Below are 13678 nucleotides of genomic sequence, written 5' to 3'. Positions count from 1 at the left end.
CAAACTTCAGAAAAAAATCCCTGCCTTCACTTAATAAAGGAAGAGGGTAAAAGCAAATACAAAATTTTATTTAATGTATTGATACAAAGCACTAGGGGAGCCTGGGTGGCTCAGTCGGTGAAGAATCCAACTCTTGGCTTTGGGTCAGTTCGTGACCTCAGGGTCGTGAGATTGAGCTGAGACTTGGGTTCCACTCTCGGTAGGGAGTCTGCTTGAGATTCTCTCTCTCCCTCTCCCCCAGCCCCATGCTCTCTCTAAAATAAATAAATCCTGAGTGACTCAGTTGGTTAAGTGTCTGCCTTCAGCTTGGGTCATGATCATGGGGTCCTGGGATTGAGCCCCTGCATCAGACTCCCCACTCAGCCAGTAGGGAGTCTGGTTCTCCCTCTCCGTCTCCCTTGCTCATGCTCTCTCTTGCTATCTGTCTCTCTCTCTCTCTCAAATAAATAAAAATCTTTATAAAATAATAAAATAAATGATTCTTTAAAAAATATATTTAGAAAGCACTAAATATTATGGGGAAGTATTAAACAGTGCATGAAGGTAGGTAATGCTGGGAGAGTGAGGTAGGGTTGCAAATTTAGAGTCAGGAGAGTTTTTGTTGAGAAGGTGATACTTGACAAACCATGGGAGGAATGAGCCTTGTAAATTTTGGAAGAAGAGCACTCCAGGTAGAAAAAACAGTAAGTGCAACGCCGCTGGGGTGGAGGTGGGCTTCCAGGGTCAGTAAAAGAGCAGGAAGGCCATCGTATCTGGAGAAGAGTGAACAAAGGGGAGGACGGCAGAAGGTGAGGTCAGGGAGGTAAAGGGGCTGGATGGTGTGGTAAGGGATTTGCTTCACTGAGTGAACCGTGCGAGGATGGGGTGTGAACACAGGAATAACATCATCTGGATTTTAATAGTTAATATACTGTCCCGGCTACGTGATGAAAATAGAATGTACAGGGCCAAGGAGGGTAGCAGAAAGGGAGGTTGGGAGGACTGCGACTGTCCTTGGATGCAGGGGAGGGCCTCTCCCTACTTCCAGGAGTGGGACACAGGTGCGGTTCCACCTCCCCGGCGTAGCGGGGAAAGCCAGGACCGCTGACACACTGGGCGTGTGGGATGAGAAAAATAAAGAAATTAAAAATGACTCCAGGGTCATGAATGGAAACCTATTTTGTAGGTTCAGCTTAGTAATGAGAAAAGCCCCCGCTGTGGCCCGAAGCACTGTGGTGGCAGCTCTGGGCTGTGTCCTTTCTAATCCAGGCCTGCCCCGCGCTTTCCTCATTGAGGCAACTGGCTGCCTGGGGGCCGGGGTCAGCAGACCTTTCCTGTAAGGGGCGAGGCAGCCACGTTCAGGCTTTGCAAACAGGCCGAGGCAAGCACACAGCCAGACGGTCTGTCTGCCTGTGCTCCCAAAACACTTGATTTACGTAAACAAGTGGTGGACCAGAGTAGGCCCGCGAGCCGGGTTTGCTGACTCCTGCCCCGGGCTGCAGCTTGAGCTCAGCATCCCCCCCGCAGCAGCAGCAGCAGCCTGCCCTTGTCCCGCTCCCCCAGCTCCCGCAGTTCTGCCAATAATCCAAGGTTTCCGTTCCCTTGGTTTGGAAAGCTTTTCTCCCCAACACTCCCATCACCTTCCACATCATTTCAATCCAGGCCCTGGATTGAATGGCATCCAGGAATGGCATAAGCCATTTCCTCAGAGGGGCCTTCCTGACCCCCAGACATAAACACACCCCCTTCTCACCCTTTTTCCCTTTGGCTAATGTTTCTTCAATAGTTGTCACTGTTGAGGTCACAGCGCGCACTTGTTTTTTATGTGTTCGTCTTGTGTTTGCTCCGCTGGAAGGTATGCTCCGTGAAGGCAGTGAATTTTTTTTTTCTATAACCATAGCAATTCCTGGTGAGTAGTAGACACCCCGTGTTCTTAGAATCATGGATGCTGGGTCTTCCTCTCCCATCACCTCCCTGACGCTCCAGGCTCCTCTCAGAGAGTCACCATTTTAACCTGAACTGCTTACAGTCCACTATAGCCGCCCTCTCCGCCAACGCAGGCTGGACCCACACCATTCTTCTCATCATACATTGTCCATGTTAATTTGAAATCATTTACTTCGTTATTTTTATTTCCAAGAACAAGAGTAGAACCAAATATCATTCATCTTTCTGTCTACAGTGTCTGGTATAGTGAATTGTGTAGGATACATACGACCGGTAATGATCGGCTGTATATGAATAATATGGCCAGTGAATAAGCCACTTGTTATATTTCTTACCAATGCATTAATTATGAGTTGATAACACTTAAAGAATGGGGCTAGGAAAGAAGCAGGAGGTCGGACCAAAAAATTGACTTCTATTTTCACACTTTACAACATTCGATATCATTTTTTTTTTTTTTTGCATGATTTGGGACTCAGAGGTATCTTTTCCAAGACTTACTTAATAATTCCTAAAAGCACCATCTTTTTTCATGTTTCCACAATAAATTGATGAAAGAGATGACATTTTTTATGATTGGTTATATGAAAGCTTCCAGTATGACAAACCAAAATATCAGATATATTTCTCAAAATGTAGCTATGATTTTGTGGGTCTGCTTCATCATATGATCTCCTGAGGATAAATTCCTGGCACATGCCACAAGGCCAGTGCCAGCTTCAATTCTGAGGCCGCATGGTACCTTTGGACCATGAGGGTGCACATCAACAGGGGGACCCTGATTTTACCTGTATAAGGAAAAATTCTGTTTGCAGAGTTTACTATTACTCTGAATGTTCTTGGTTAGGGCTGCTACTTCTCTGAGAAGAAACACATTGGGAGAAGGATCATGGGAAACATCACCCAGCATCTTGATGATTAGGGACCATCAAGATTTGTCGTATGAAAAGGGGGGAAAGTATAGTATTTATAGGCATTTGCTTATATTTTAAAAAAGATACAATAAAGGATAAACCAAAAGATGATAAACCAAAAGATGATGATAAACCAAAAGGATAAACCAAAGTCCCTCCCAAAAGACTATAGGGAGGGAAAGAGTTCAAAATCAGACTCCCTGAATGTCTAATTTCTAACGTTTGGAATTTTGATTCTGGACCATGTCTGTTTGATATTTGAACAGTATAAATGTAGATGTTTTAAGACACTTGTATCAAAAAACAGTGTTCTTAAAATATTAAACAAAAGCAAATTAATCAAACAAATTAAAAAACAAATTAATAATCTAAGTGGCATAGCCACAAAGAGAAAAAGAATTCATTTTTTGCAGCACAGTGTATTGACTGTACATCCTTACTGGATTATATTCTAAAGAAAAAATACGAACAAAAACTTAGACTGCATTCAGCAAATTTGTTGTTTGTAGTAGTATTAATATGATTACTATGAAGTTATTTTTATGAGTTATATAACCATCCTATTATATAACAGAATAAAGCAAATAAGTAATTAAGTTCATGCCATTAGGAACCAAGGTTATGAGCATAAGGAAAAGAAATCTAAGATAAAATTTAAACACTTAAGTAAAAACCCTGTATTTTTAAATTTGAATAGGAAATACCATGATTTATTTTACTTTTTCATATATATATGAATAAAAAATGTATATATATACATGAATATATAAATGTTTGGGGTGTATATGTGCACATACACACACACTTTTTTCTACCTCCCACCACAGAAAATTCCGAGATGTAATGGCAAGCCAGTAACAATGCAAAACTCTCAACTCTATATGGTACCTCTTAAATACAATTTTTTATATGAGGTTACATCGGAGAAGTAATTGATTCCAGATCTGGGTCAGATATTCAAGATCAGACTAGAAGCATTAGGTTATCCCAGAAAACAAGGAACCTATCAAAGACAACTAAAGCCATACCAGGGACATAGGAACCATCTTGCTGGAGCTCATGTTGACTGACACTGAGAGAATTCTAGCCATGGAATAATAATAATACTCAAAGTGGTTTAAAACCGATCACTTATATAAAATACATGAATTCATAATAATGCAAAAAAAAACTTACTGTGACTTTTGAAGATATTTAAGGTGCTGGTTCATTATTCTAAAAAGTGGTATCTGTTTGAATAGTACTTCAGAGTAAATAAAAATTTAAGCTCTTTATAGAATAATTCCGACTGTTAAATACAGACAGTATCATCAAATTAGCATTATCAAGTGATTCTGGGTTTTTGATTGTGAATGGCTACTAATTATTGAAAGACAGGTTGAAAAGACCTGTCTTATTATTGGGCTGACATCAGTGAACCCACTGATCAGTCTTAACATCACCAAAGGGGTGACACTGTATAAGCCTCCGAGCTGATCTGCTGGGAATGACGCAGAGCAACCGCCCCATAATGATATTCTTGCCAAAGGAATTAAACTTAAATCTAATCAAACCTCTAGAATCTATCGACTGGTTTACATGAAATATAAGATATAAACTTTCATGTTAAATGACACAATATGGATACATTCACCCAAATCCAGAATATTGGGACTTCTCTGGGGACAGATATTCTACTTTCTTCAACAAATGAATGGCATTAAAATGAAAACTGGGTAAAAAGCGATTGAAGAGTCATCATATCAACCCAATGAAATGTGGGGAACTTGTTTGAATACTGATTGCAAATTAACCAAATATAAAAGGATATTTTTAATGTAAAGAGTCCATAAGTCCATAGTCTGAGTATTAGACATCGCTAAGGAATTAATATAATTTTTTTGGGGGGGAGGTGCAATATTAAGAGAGGTAAAATCCAGCAAGTCAGGATAATGGCCACCAGCACTACGTCCTAAGCACTTCCATTTAGTAGTTTAATATTTAAATGCTGGGAGCTGGTGCGGCAGAGGTGGCTAGTTGGCAGGAATATTCATGGTTCCATTTCATAGGGTAGTTTTTGCTGGGAAGTTGCTGTCGATTTAGAGTTACCTTTTCTGGTCCTTTTGCCCAGAATGCCCAGTTCTCACCACTGGAATTGCAATGAGAGTGATGAGTGTCACTTTGGCTTAGAGGGTTAAATACCCAAGGCTCTGTATTTCCTCTTCCTTCCACCTGCCTCCTCCTCATGTGCTGTAGGAATGGCATCAGGACAACCTCAAACCACAGGGCTGTGGAATCCCAGGATTAAACCAGCCTATCTTTCAGTCAGTGGTAGCAAGTTGCTTTATCTTCTCAGTCAGGGACAGTTAGGTTGAAATTTGTGTCAGCAAGAAATCCACTTACTGTGCTAAGCCACTGATATTTTGGGGTTGTTTGTTACAGCAGATTACCCAGCCTGATTAATGCAGTTGGGTATTATCATCCCTTTTTAAAATAAGGAAACCAAGCTGGAAAATGAAGGATCACTTGCCCACAGAACAACAAGTAGAAAATGGTGGAACCAGGACCTGAATTTTGGTCCACTGGTCCTTGAGAATATGTCCTAACCACCACGCATTCCACGGTACTAAGACTTTCCGGGTAGATATGACCAATACCCCCAGCAGCCTTATTGCTCCTGACATTGTATCTCAGGCTTTGGCTTCAAATTCTGGATCGCTTCTCAGAATCCTTCTTATCCTTAAAACTAAGGCTTCCCCGAGTCCTATCGTTTCTTTTATTGTTTTATTTAATTTAATTTTTTGTTTTGTTTTGTTTACGATGGCTTGACCCGTTTCCTAGAAATAAGTTGGCCATGAAGATTCCTTATCTTGAAGAAACTGGGCTTCTGGTTATTTGCCAAACAAAGGCTTTTTCTCTGGAAAAGCTTTCCCAGGAAAACACCATGCAGTGAGTTAATTATTTTACAAATACCCACCGAGACGGTAGTTCTCAAAGAGTGGTCCCTGGCCAGCAACATACATATCATTAATCTCTGGGGGCTTGTTACAAATAAAAATTTTCAGAGCATAGCCAGACCTGCTGACTGGTCTCAGCAATCTGTGCTTTAACAAGTGCTCCCGGTGATGATGAATGTACACGAAAATATGAAAACCACTGACTCACCCATCCTCTTTAAATTGTGATCAGAGGCAGCCAGGGTGGTGCAGCCTTCAGCCCAGGGCCTGATCCTGGAGACCCAGGATCGAGTCCCACATCGGGCTCCCTGCATGGAGCCTGCTTCTCCCTCTGCCTGTGTCTCTGCCTCTCTCTCTGAGTCTCTCATGAATAAATAAATAAATAAAATATTTTTAAAAAAGTAAATTGTGATCAGAATTAAAACAAGCAATCAAACAAAATGAAACAAGATGCAGGTTTCCTTCAAAATTTTTAAAATTCTATTGCATCTTTTGAGGGACTGCCAGAGGGTACTTAAATGCCTTTATCAACATCTGGGCATTATCGTTTGCTCATCCTAACTGGGAATTCTCTTAGAACTACATTAGCTTGCTCCTGTATTCTTTTTACTCCAAACAGCCTTTTATTTATGCAGATATATTCTCAGCTTACTTCTTCCAATGCTTCTTATGCTATTGTTATTGCTGCTTCTTACTGAATTCTTTTTGGCTTTGTTCTCTCTTTTTGCTCACAATTCAGACCCCATTTGGCTGCCTTTATTTCCCCTTTCCCTCTGCCTTTCTGCCCTTATTTTCATTTGCCGTTCCATAAAGGATGCAGAGTGAAGAGTTGCCTGTTTTCTACGAATAAACTTCAAATTACTAACATCTCTAAGTGGTCCTAGCTTGACTTCCTGGCCACTTAAGGTCATGAATGTCCTTGGCTACATCATGCCTGCTTTTTAAAACATAGGGTTATAGGTGCAGAGAGTTGACTTCATTCTAATCCTTACTTCATAGTACACTGTTACTATGTTCATTTAATTGTATATTCATTTGATTTTTCCCTGGTACTCTTATTTTTCTCTGTCTTAAAAACAACTACTTCTCTGGGGTTTGATAAATATCTTTGAATTTTTATCTTGCAAAATATCAATTTTTATGTATATTTGTTTTAAATTTATATAAATGGCATTGTTTAAAAAAACTTAACCTTCTTTGTTATTTTTACTCCATATTATTTTTAAGAGCTCTGCATGCTGTTAAGTATAGATGTTTTTTTGTAGTTTCTAAGTATTAGACAGTACTTGATAGTATACAACAAACCTGTATTCCTTATTTTTTTTCTTCCTTCACTCACAAAAGTAAAGCTACTTATCTTACTATGGAAATATCCTTTTTTTTTTTTTTTTTTTTTGCATAGAAAATAATGGCTCTTGGCAGAGTACAGCAGGAGGCCCATCATGCTGCTGGGCAAAACAAGACCCAGCTCTGTGGTACATCTTGGTTTCCACCTGTGAGTATGTCACAGCTCCAACCTGGAAAGATTTATCTGCTTTTTATTTTTAGCTCTTTTTTCCCATTAAGTATAAGGTACATCAGTATATTTCTTTTTCTCCTCCTCCTCCTCTTTCTTCTTCTTCTTCTTCTTCTTCTTCTTCTTCTTCTTCTTCTTCTTCTTCTTCTTCTTCTTCTTCTTCTTTCTTCTTCTCCTTCTCCTTCCCCTTCCCCTTCCCTTTCCCCTTTCTTCTCCTTCTTCTTCTCCTTCTTCTTCTCCTTCTTCTTCTCCTTCTTCTTCTTCTTCTTCTTCTTCTTCTTCTTCTTCTTCTTCTTCTTCTTCTTCTTCTTCTTCTTCTTCTCTTTAAATGAAGAATTCAGTGGATCATTCTTCCCTGTATTTTAACAGAGTTCTCCATCTGTTTTCTCTTCCCGGTGGTGAATGAACACATTCTCATTTGATCAATTGAATTCTGGGTTTCATAAAAAGTATAATTCCAATACAATTTTTACAGTGCAAATTCTTGGGCAGATGAAGCCACACTTGTGTGTTTCACAGGTAGGAGTTACGAAATGCAATTACATCCAAAAATAGATCATTAAAATAGGAAAATTAAAAGCTACTTTGCATCAAAGGACACTATCAATAGAGTGAAAGGAAGCCCACAAAATGGGAAAACTATCTGCAAACCATAGTCTGATAAGGGATTGATATCCAGAATATGTAAAGAACTCCTACAACTCAACAACAAATGAAACAAACACCCCAATTAAAAAATAGGCAAAGGACTTGAATAAACATTTTTTAAAGATTTTATTTATTTATTAATGAGAGACAGAGAGAGAGAGAGAGGCAGAGGGAGAAGCAGGCTCCATGCAGGGAGCCCGACGTGGGACTCGATCCCAGGTCTCCAGGATCAGGCCCTGGGCTGAAGGCAGTGCTAAACTGCTGAGCCACCTGGGCTGCTCTTGAATAAACATTTCCAAAAAAAGATATACAAATGACCAATAAGCACATGTGAAGATGTTCAACATCAGGGAAATGCAAGTAAAAACCGCATTGAAAATCAATGTCTTATGCATTAGGATTCCTATTATCAAAAAAACAGAAAGTAACAAGTATTGGAGAGAATGTAGAGAAATTGGAACCTTCGTGCTTTCCTGGAAGGAATGTGTAAAATGGTGCAGCCTCTGTGGAAAGTGGCATTGTTATTCTTTAAAAAAATAAAAATAGAATTGCCAGATGATCCACCAATTGCACTTCTGGGCACACACCCAAAAGAATTGAAAGCAGAGTCTCATAGACATATTTGAACACCCATGTTCATAGCAGCATGTGTAAAAGCTGAAATATGGAAACCACCTAAGTGTCCTTTGACAGATGAATGGATAAGCAAAATGTGGCATATACATATGATGGAATATTATTAAGCTTTGAAAGAGGATGGGAATTCTGATGTATGCTATGAAATAGATGAACCTTGAGGACACTATGATGAGGGATAGATGCCAGGATGCATATTGAATGATTGCACTTATTTAAAGTAACTAGAGTGGTCAAATTCAAAGAGACAGAAAATAAAATGGTGATTGCCAGTGACCAGAGAGGGAATAGAAGGTGGAATTAGTCTTTAATGGGTCCAGAGTTTCACATGGGGAGATGAAAAAGTTCTGGAGAAGAATAGTGGTGATGGTTGTACAATAGTGTGGATGAACTGAATTCCACAGAACTATAGACTTAAAAATGATTAAAATAGGGGCACCTGGGTGGCTCGTTTGAGCATCTGCCTTTGGCTCTGGGTATGATCCTGGGGTCCTGGGTCCTGGGGTCCTCCCCACAAAGAGCCTGCTTCTCCCTCTGCCTGTGTCTCTGCCTCTCTCTTCATGTCTCTCATGAACAAATAAATAAAATCTTTTAAAAAATGATTAAAACAGGTAAATATTAAGTTATTAGAGTTCGCAAAAAAAAAAAAAAGAAATGCAACTTCATCTAAAATGCATATTTCTAAAACAACCTTTTTTGCTATTTACTTTGTATAAGCAGGAGTCTTGGAAGAGTCAGTGATGGACTTTTATCAGTATTTTTTATGATTTCAAATTTTATGGTAGCCAAATGAAAATAAGCCTGATAAATTCAGAATAACCAAACAACATTCATATTGATGGACTCTGGCTTTAAAGAAATTCTCACATAGAGACTTTAATAATTTCACTTTTTAAAAACCATTGACTGCATATTAGAGAATCTAGATATTATTGTTGATGATAACAAAAATAAGGAAACTTTACATATTTACTACTTTACTACAAATTTATCTTACATACATTATTTAATGTTTGTGTGGCCACTGAAATGTATTTCCGTTTCCTGGAACACTGCCTGATACAGAGTGGAAAGTCAAAATTATACTGTCTGATAGATGCATTTGGCTTATTTTAGAAGTGAAGAACTAAACAAATAAAGGGTCAGTGACTTTTACAAGATTACAGAGATAATTTGTAGAACTGGATCTTGGTCACAGATTTTTCTGACACAAAGTCCAGAATATAAATCTTAATTTTAATTATATGGACTTGTGAGGTATCATTTTCTGTTTGATTACTGCTCTACCACCCAAAATCATTTAATATATTGAATATCAAAATATTTGTGGAGAAATAAAATCTTGGGGGTAGTATGACCAATAATAATTTTAGGGTGATAGAGAAAATCTTTTGTTTTGTCATTTTCTACCTATATTGGATGTTTATTGCTTGTTTCTCTCTGTTTTTACTTATTTTGATTGGTAGGAATGTGCCCATTGTTTGACAACTCCTCAAAAGAATCCCTCAAAATCTACTGGTTGAGCGAAGCCCAGTTTATTAGTTCTACGAAAGTAAGAACAAACACCTCCCTAATAGAGTCTCAGTAGTGTCTTAAACAGGAATGTAAGGAAAAGATATTTATAAAGTTATAAGGTCTGGCTTGAGTGGTTTAGGGTTTTTTCTGGGCAGGAAACTGATCAGAACTGAGCAAGTTTTGTGGCATAATAATTTAAGGTTGGTGGATGTAGCGAGGTGAGAGTGCCAAGGTAAGTGAGATGAGTGAACTGTTTGCTATGCAAGCTGTTTGCCAGGTGAGCAATATATTGTCTTGAAAGGAGAGCTGTTATCCCAGATGAGCAAACTATCTTTCCCAGACAAATTGGTTGCAGGATTTTCTGAAGCAAACAGTTATATTATTTACTGGCCTACTGGCTAATGTTCCTGGGCCAGAATTTCCTAGAACACATAGTTAAGTCATGTTGACACAGGTGGGCCTCGTTTCTTGGTCCTAATAGTTAATTTAAGTGGATGTAGGTGGTGTGAGTTTTCAACCTTTGCTTCCTACTCCCCTGGACCATGCATCAGCATGAGTTGAAGAAGTAATCAATACAGACCCACAGCACTGTTTAAGGTATGGTTATCATGTACCACCTTTCTGACTGTGACGATTTCAGCCTCTGTAAGTATCAAGTTTTCTGTTGTTGGTTTTTTTTTTTTTTTTCCATTCGATGATTATTTTCAGAATCATTTAATGGGACAGCATAATGTGAAACAATGACATGTGAACTTCTAAAGATGTCGACTTTGAGAACTATATAAAGACAAATACTAACAGGATATTTATGATGAGAGCTTATAGTCTATTTCTAATCCAGACGCTAAGAGTGTTCAATGAAATTGAAAGAACAAAACTCATCCCCAGTTCAAATTGCTTACAGCGCTGTGGGGATATAAACCAAATGACCTAGTATCTCATTTGATTTTCTTATTTGTTTGCTTTCTTATTTGTTTTTTTATACCAGAGAGGTCTACAGTGAGGTAAGTACATTATTGTTTTCCTATGGTAGTGCGTATGTCCAGTTAAAAACAACAAACTATCATTTTCTTTAAAGTGGCCTATTTTGATCCACTTTTTGGGTACAATTTTATGAAAATCACAAGGGAGGAATCCTATGGATTTATTAACATTTTATCCTGCTATACTTTGAAATATAGTATAAGGTCTGACTACATAATTTGTGGAGCCCAGTAGAAAATGAAAATGTGAGGCTCCTTGTTCAAAAATGTAGAAAAAAGTGCAATTAAGCATACAAATGCATAAAGATTGTTCTTTAAAAGTATTGCCTGATTTATAGAATTTAATAGGAGTGAGAATGATATGTGTATAGCAGTTCATGTTGGTGTCTAACAAGAGTACTAATTTTGGAACAGGAATTTGCCCTGTTTTAAAGTGAATTTAATTTTAAGAGGCAGTTGAGCTTTGGGGATTTATGGCTGTTGGGAATGGAAAGGAATTGGATCATCAAGAGAGGAAAGAAGGATGGTTCTGGAAAAAGCACAGGAGAGGGACAAGTGGTATAAAGGCTGTTATGGTCAAGTTGTGATATAGAAAGTTTAAAAGATGCATTTGTTTTATATTTTCCATGTGTCTTGGCTAAGAGCTCTTTTTGAGAAACAGTTTTGGAATCTGAATTTATTTGGGGTGTTTCCTCAAACAAGAAGAATACACTCAATGGATATTTTCAGTTTTACTCCTTGTTTTGTTAAGGTGCCTCTGGTATGAACGAGCTTGTTAATATTTAAAATTCTCCCAAATATCCACTATGGTTCTTAATTATCTCTTGCCATTTATAAACAGAAGTGCTAGAATTAGATTTATAGTGCAAAACTTTCCAAGAAACAGGAATCTGGCCCAGAGTGGGTATTAACTTACATTGAGATAAACCCACGAGTGTCTGCTAGTGGCTGGTAGGATAAGTTGCTCTTGTACTTTGTGTCTTGGACGCCCAACTCAATAGTTGGCTGTTTCCAATTAGGGATTGACAAACGGCCATTTCTTTGTAGGTGGACTGTTGTAGGTTGGACTGAAGGGATCCTTTTCAGAACAACACTCTAATGAACAAAATGAGACAAGATAGGAAAAGTTTTTATAAGGTATTGATAGGCGACCCAAAGCAATGTTGGTCCTGTAAAGATGCCGGTGTGACGAGTTCTTCCGACCTGGTGAATCTTTGAAGACTGCTTGAGGGGTGGCCTTATCTGTTCTCTTCCTTATGAACATCCCCAAATGGACTTACCATAAAAGGTGTTGAGGACAGATAAAGACAGTAGTGTTATCAATAACCAGGCAGTTTTCTACCTAAGAAAGGTATTTTACAATTTGAGAAGACAATGAAAGGATTTCTCTACAAGGTTCCTCGTTTCTAAGAGATAACAACTCAGAAGTTGAAGACTCAAAGAAAAGAAGAGTTCTGCTTATTTCCCCTTCACAGCTGGAAGGGGAGCATGCTGTTTCCAAGTCAAAGATCTTGAGCTGCAGTGGGCAGAGCAGTGGAGGTGATGTAGTCTCAACTGGACCTCAGGGGCCTTTCTCACATCCCCCAAATGCCTGTTAAATCCTGTCAGTCAAGCAAAGCTACTTTTATTAGATGTACTGCAGACCATCAAATAATAAGGCTTATATGGCTTTAGGGTCCATGCTCAAGGAATTGATGATGGGATTTTCCAGGACAAGAACTGATTGGGATTGTGACATAGTTTAGGATTGTTTGAGTGAGATGAAGGTCCCGAGTTAAGTTTTGTTAAATAATCTCTGGAGTAAGCTACTTGCCCGGGTGAACAATTTATTGTCCTGAGAGGAGAGATTTTGCCCAGATGAGCAAACTTCTTGTTCAGGGAAATTGGTTCAGGAATTTCTTGAAGTAAAAAGTAAAGCTATTTATTTTTTTCTAATAATATAATTTTCCTCACTTATCTGTCAGGTCAGGCACTTGAATATAAACCTAAGTCATATATCTAATATCTGTGAAATTGAGCAGTCATTTCAAGAGAAGCAGAGAGTGTTAACAAATGGTAGACTATTTAGTGATTAACCATTTGGTATAAATAACATGTATTATAACTGCACGTCCGCTTTAGTTTCTTTGCATCAGTTAAAGGGTATCTTAAATATAGTTTAAAAAGTGCTCATTCCATAATACAATAAATGTTAATTGCGTGGCTGATCAGAAGTAAATGGAATGAAAAGAGAAAATAGGACAAAGGAAGTGCTGAACAGATGAGTTGTACAGCTTAAAAAGCATTGATTTGGGTTCAAGCTAGAACAACGAGAAAGAAATCAGACTGTAGCATATTTCCTCAGGTCCAGAGCCCCGGGGACACTAATCAACAGCACTGTTCTAGGTGTCGTCGGTCTAACTTGCTCTCCTGAGCTCTCCAGGATTCCTAACACTTAATGCAGTGAGCTTTTTGTTTGTCTGTAGGCCAAGGTCTCTTGGCTATTAGGCAGTGTAATCATCTGCTTTTATACATCCTGTTGCTGATGCCTCCTAATGAGGCTCTACTGCCCTTACTATTGACACTCAACATGAGTGCTGGCACCAGGGGGACACTCCACACTCT

The sequence above is a fragment of the Canis aureus genome, chromosome 31, assembly GCF_053574225.1.
Source record: "Canis aureus isolate CA01 chromosome 31, VMU_Caureus_v.1.0, whole genome shotgun sequence".
Classification (NCBI taxonomy): Eukaryota; Metazoa; Chordata; class Mammalia; order Carnivora; family Canidae; genus Canis; species Canis aureus.
This window is presented reverse-complemented; position numbering follows the sequence as displayed.